The following is a 6,906-nucleotide window of genomic DNA, read 5'->3' on the forward strand; positions in this document are numbered from 1 at the left end:
AATCTAGTTTTTTCTGCCCTCAAAGCCTGTAATGCCCACATTTATCTATTGTACACGTCGGACGTGTACCAAAACTAATCAACCTATACCTGTGGTTTACAGAACGAGAAATAAGTTTCTGAAGGCTTAGGCCATAGAATAATTAATATGAAATAATAATAATCAGATAATAATTATGAAATTATTAACTTAGAATGTGCGTGACAAAGAATACACACATATATACTTTATGCTTTAAAAACATAACACTCTTTCGGGCAATCGAGTAAAAACAATATCTTTTTCTACAATTAATATGTGGGTTGTTAGTCACAATATCTACTTGATTTAAAAATATAATATACCTATCTATAAATCTCGATAAAAAAGGTTAGTAGTTACTATGAAGAACATGATTTAGCTATTTCACAAAAAGAATGAAAATTATCATTAAGTATAATTCTGCCAATAAATGATATTACTAAGTAGATATACTATAACCGGAAAAATGTTAAACTGAACATAATCTAGAAATCATATTATAGCCTAAATCCTAATACTAAGCCTTCAAATAATATAGGTAATCTAGACCGTAATGTATATTTTACTCTAAACCGTATAACCCTCAAATAGGTTACCCTAAACGTATCTTCTTCTTTATCAACCCATATTCGGCTCACTGCTGAGCTCGAGTCACCACGCTGGCCCAATGCGGATTGGCAGACTTCACACACGCAACATACAAACATTTTACCCTAAACAGTAAACTATAGAAATATTATAAACCTTCACATATTTCTCCCCAAACCCAAAACTTTCAAATATTTTACGTATATAACCGCCGAATATTTTGGCCAAAGCCTTATATAACATTCAAATATATTAGCCTAAACCGTATATAACCCTAAAATAAATCTAAGCCGTATAACCTCCAAATAAGCACAACACAACACAACACTGCGCAGTTTGGCCACTAGTGTGGCAGCTGCCCGAACACCGACTGGTCGCGTGTTGGCTGAAACTGCGTTGCGTAACAGTAGAAAAGCTCCGTATGGGTTACTGTGACCATGCGATTGGGAGTTTTCACACTATTCTCTTTTAGCCTAGGATCCGTGAAACATTTTTACAATTGATTACTTTCCGAGAGTGAGTGAGAGAGGACATTTTCATTACCAGTCAGCTACCAGAATCAAGAATTTTCGTAAATAAAAAAGTTGAACGTCTCATCAAGATGAAGCTACTCACGGAAAATTAACTTGATAGTAATCAATTGTAAAAATGCTCCACGGATCCTGGGCTAATAGTGTGAAAACTCCCAAATGCATGGTCATAGTAGCCCATACGGAGCTTTTCTTATGCTTTGAGCTTTATTTATAAAGGTAAACCTCAAAAATCAATTTTAGAGCTTTTATATTGACAGCTGTCAAGAGTTTCGCTGTCGTCATGAGATTTAACAGCTATTCCTTAGGATTTTGTCCGCACTCATAGAATCCGTAAATCAGATATTGGCGGGCTTCTATCAGGATAAAGAATCCGTAAGTCAGTTATATTCCCGGACAACTTCAACCCCCTCCTGACTCCCAAGGTTTTGGTGTTTCTGCCTTTTCAGCCTAATACATGTATGACAGAAATAATGATTCCTAGGGCAATCACTACTGTAGAATAGGACCCATTTTACATTAGTGGGGGCAACTGTACTCTACATAATATTGTGAATACTATTGAACATAGGTTATCAATAATAATAATAATACGGTGTGCGGTCTATACACTTTTATTTTTAACCGACTTCCAAAAAGGAGGAGGTTCTACGTTCGGCTGTATGTTTTTTTTTTTATGTATGTCCAGTGATAATTCCGTCATTTGTGGACCGATTTTAAAAATTCTTTTTTTGTTTCGAAGGGTTTGATTCCAGGGTGGTCCCATTTTTTTTAACTATGTAACTATACTCTATTCTTATGGTTTATTTCTATTAAATAAAAACATGGACTTTGTCCACAGTTTGTCGTCGCCATGGTGTCCGCAGCGGCCGCGGTGCCAGCGTCTAATTCGGGCGCGCGGCTGAACGTCGTTTCGCCATCGCTACAGCTAAATGCTCGCGTTTTATTTATTTTACAAAACAAAGAAGCTGCCATGTCTACGACCCGTTTAAGGGTTGAAGTTAATTTGAATCTTGAAACCAGCATTGTGTCAGAGATAATTATGGTATTTTTAATCATTACCAACCTACTACGAGATGCATTCTATGGAAGCGGGCTTATAGGCATCGGTCGTGGCTAGTTACCACCCTACCGGCAGAACGTACCGAAAAATACTTGGGTTTTTAGTATGATGCCGCCAATGCCGGATTGAGTGGGTTCGTTCGGGGTGGGTTCCGGTCCGGGACATGCACCTCCAACTTTTCAGTTGTGTGCATTTTAAGATATTAAATATCACGTGTCTCAAACGGTGAAGGAAAACCATCTTGAGGAAAGCTGCATACCTGAAAATTTTCTTAATTCTCTGCGTGTGTGAAGTCTGCCATTGCCGCATTGGGCCTGGTGGACTATTGGCCTAACCCCTATCATTCTGAGAGGAGACTCGAGCTCAGCAGTGAGCCGGATATGGGTTGATAATGTTGATTTCAAAATTGCTAGGTACTGCGGAGTTTCTTGCCAGCCAATCCTCAAGGAATCTACTTTCTGAAGCGGTGGTAGAGTCAATTCTTATTGACGAACAGTGGTGTAGCTAGATAACCACGGGCCCTGGTGCAAATAAAAAATTGGGCCCCACTCATATATCGTTGAGTGGGGCCCAATTAAAATAATATTTATCTAGGAATGGGCTATCTAACACTAAAAGAAAATCGGACCAGTAGTTCCTGAGATTACCGCATTCAATCAAACAAACAAACTGTTCAACTTTATAAAATTAGTATAAAGTTGAACAGTTTGTTTGTTATTGTATTTTTTTTTTTTTTATTCTTTACAAGTTAGCCCTTGACTACAATCTCACCTGATGGTAAGTGATGATGCAGTCTAAGATGGAAGCGGGCTAACTTGTTAGGAGGAGGATGAAAATCCACACCTCTTTCGGTTTCTACACAGCATCGTACCGGAACGCTAAATCGCTTGGCGGTACGTCTTTGCCGGTAGGGTGGTAACTAGCCACGGCCGAAGCCTCCCACCTGGCCTTGACCTGGACAAATTAAGAAAATCTCAATCTGCCCAGCCGGGGATCGAACCCAGGACCTCCGTCTTGTAAATCCACCGCGCATACCACTGCGCCACGGAGGCCGTCAAATGTATCCTTGTATTGTATCCTTGTATTGTAGTATAAATGATACAGGGATTCCGCGACGAAGGACGGAGTAGCCGGCGCATGGCGTCCACAAGTTTTAAATAAATGAATTTGAAGGCATTGTTATGTGACAGTGAAGGTTGAATCAATTAATTTGACCAACTAAATAAACAGTGATTTGTATTCACAGCCTAGATTTAAGGCGAAGATATAAACAGAATGGTTTGTGGCGCAGACGAACAATTAACGTAAATTGGGTACGGGTTCAGGGTCAAGAACGGAATTCGTTCAAATGGAAATTAGTATCTAGGTACATTGAACAAATAGTGCTTTTAGCCTTTATTTGCAGATATTCATAAATTATTACATTACAGTCGTATCAAAATCTACTTTCGCTCCCGATTAGATAGCTTGTTTATGACGGCCTCCGTGGCGCAGTGGTATGCGCGGTGGATTTACGAGACGGAGGTCCTGGGTTCGATCCCCGGCTGGGCAGATTGAGATTTTCTTAATTTGTCCAGGTCTGGCTGGTGGGAAGCTTTGGCCGTGGCTAGTTACCACCCTACCGGCAAAGACGTATCGCCAAGCAATTTAGCGTTCCAGTACGATGTCGTGTAGAAACCGAAAGGGGTGTGGATTTCCATCCTCTTCCTAACAAGTTAGCCCGCTTCCATCTTTAGACTGCATCATCACTTACCATCAGGTGAGATTGTAGTCAAGGGCTAACTTGTAAAGAATAAACAAAAAAAACCGTTGTTGTTCGTGTTAGGTTAGGGCGTGGGGGTAGGGGGGGGGGGCGCTGTACCCCTGATGAGTGGTAGGTTTATGGGGCTTCATACTTAATTTTAAGATATTCAAAGATTTAACTAACTTTGTTTCTTCAATACGAAAAGTGACCTTATGTGGATGTTTCGGTTTCGGATGAAACTGAGGCTGAAACTGAAATTCGGTTTCGGTTTTGGGTGTAAAACTAGGCCGTAAATCAATTTGTAATGAAATACTCAATTTATGTATACATAGAATCCTGGATGCGCCCATGGGTAGGTAAGGATAAAGAAATTGATCATTTGAGAATCTTTGAAATGTGATTTTACTGGCTATAATTACGGTTCCTCAATGATTTTATAGTATAATATTTATTAGTTATCTATGCAATATATTTTTCTTAATTTCGTATGTGGTGTGGCAGGTTATTGTATTAGTTCCTGGCCTCGAATCCATGCTTTTCTATCTTATTTTCTTCCAAAATCTGAGCAGTTGTCATTATAAAATACGTTCTGAGACAGCAACGCTTTTTACGCTAAATGTAGTGAGTCTCAGACCTCCCCCATATAGGAGACTAGCGGGGATAAGGAGCATAACGCTTTTCCAAATCCGATGCACTCGCGGGCTTTCAGGTAATACGAGTAGGAAGTTATATTTTTGCAAAAACCTGTGAATCACAAGTCGCACTTTCTCTGTCATTGTTTGATTTACTGACGGGGTTCGGTACAATGAGATGCAAGGTTACAAGCTCTGTTTGCTCACTTTCTCGCTGTTTTTCACATTCGTCACGGTTGAGTGACGTTTTATCACATGTGCCTAGTGGGAGTTTTCAATATTTTGATACTGTTACTGTCACGTTGACGTAAACGAAAATTTATATGGAATTGAAACAGTTGTGCAGTAGTGCCACTAGATGGCGCTGTTTCAATTCCTTAGAAATTCGCGTTTACGTTACAGTTAACAGTATCAAACTGCCACTAGGCCCTCTGAGCACCTAGGTATTTAGGTAGGTAGTACCTACTGTAAGGATATGTGTACAAATCGTGGTTGTAAGTTTTAAACACAGCACATAGATAGGTAAAGCGGTAAAAAATCCTATCTTTCTCTGTATAACTCGATAGCATGGATAGAGTGGAATTCGAAGGTCACACTTATTGGTCTCTAGCGAAGGGTTGCCAGGTCACCAAGCTAAGGATCTGGCGATTGGAGGGATGATTCCCAGGGTTGCCAACAATTCTTAAGAAAAATATAGTATTTTTCAGATTAAAAAACTGTATTTATTTAGACTTATCGCATTATATTTTTTTCTTTTTTTATATGATTTTCACGTTAAATATTTCGAACACCTAAAGCTAATTGTTTTAATTTCGGTTAAGTTCGGATTCGATTATAAAATTCATAAAGTTTAAAATACAAGATGTTTGTAAAATTTTGTAAAGTTGCTGAAAATATAGTATTTTTGCGTACTATGTATTTCTTCAACAGTTTATAGTACGTAGACTTGAAATATAGTACAATACTATAATCCTAGTGATTCCTCGTGATATCTGGCATAAAATATAAAAATTTACGTTTGTCTGGTCCCTTTAAACCTGCTTCCTTCCAAAGTTACAATCCAATATTAGCTACCGTACCTATATAAAGCCAAACCAATTAGACTGGGAAACCTTCAACATTCCGAAAATGAGGTAAGTATGGCTATCACAGTCTCTCGGTCTATATGATACTAACAGATGTAGGTAAATAGGTATCCATTTTTTATTTCAAGCCAATGATAATTTTATACTATAGATAGGATTTCCCGACGTAAAAAAGGGCCGGTCGTTTGTATTTATCAGGTCTTGTTATGTAGGTACGCTTGGTCTAACGTCATAAACCCTGAGTATGACACACTGCCCTTAATCTACATTCGCCTGCCAAACAGCTGAAGAAAGAAATGATTCACGAATATGACGATCCTCCCACATTGTTAATATTGTTTGAAACAATGATGAATGAATGTTAAATACTGTTAGATGTGTTACTAGCGCATGCAAAATGAGGCGCTCAAAAGATGAAATTTATAGTCAACTCAACGTTAGTTGTGGTCAACAACGAATGTTATTTAAACAAATAATACCTAAATATCGTTTACAATGTCGAGTACAGTATTCAGGAAGTGAAAAAAGTATATGTATAAAGGTACATAAATATACCTATATTGAAATTAAAGACAAATTGTGCATATCTATTGTGTGCGCTCATTGTTATAGCCTAATAATCGGATCACTTCATGCAGCGATTTTGAAGGTACGTAACCGATCTATATTATAAAATTATCATTGGCGGTGTTTTCCCTCTATATTGTAAAATTATCATTGATAAGCGGTGTTTTACCTGGTAGAATGGCAATTGGCAGTCAACTACAGCCATGGCCGAAGTCAATCTGCATAGAAAAGCGTTGATATTGTTCGCATTCAATGATAGGCGACGCCGATACGCAAAACACTGCAACCTTGTATTGGCCACAAATTAGTACAAATTATTGCACTCGGCCAAAACATCGAGACAATGATATCATTCAAAAATGACCTCTATGTTGTAAAACATAAGAGCAATAATTATTTAACCTAATCGCACAGCAGCAAATTCATGAAACGTTGCCAAATGTTTTACACATTGAACACATCATCGACACAAAGTCTACGAAAATTACTAAAGTTATGCTCCAACAGTATCTATAACATAATATTTTATTAAGATACGTGATAGCCCAGTGGATTCCTCTGCCTCCGATTCCGGAGGGTGGTGGGTTTGAATCCGGTCCGGGGTATGCACCTCCAACTGTTCAGTTGCGTGCATTTTAAGAAAATTAAATATGACGTGTCTCAATCGGTGAAGGAA

At 38.4% G+C, this 6,906-nt stretch overlaps 1 protein-coding gene across 1 annotated transcript in view; it reads right to left on the reverse strand.

Annotated features, from left to right (window-relative positions):
* The window catches only part of LOC112051394 (uncharacterized), a gene marked incomplete in the record, with an annotated part of 14,989 nt that extends 14,062 nt beyond the window's left edge, over positions 1-927 (reverse strand). The window contains 1 exon segment of the mRNA XM_052889329.1: positions 852-927.
* Positions 928-6,906: the final 5,979 nt, after the last annotated feature.

Source organism: Bicyclus anynana, chromosome 25 (genome assembly GCF_947172395.1).
Source record: "Bicyclus anynana chromosome 25, ilBicAnyn1.1, whole genome shotgun sequence".
Classification (NCBI taxonomy): Eukaryota; Metazoa; Arthropoda; class Insecta; order Lepidoptera; family Nymphalidae; genus Bicyclus; species Bicyclus anynana.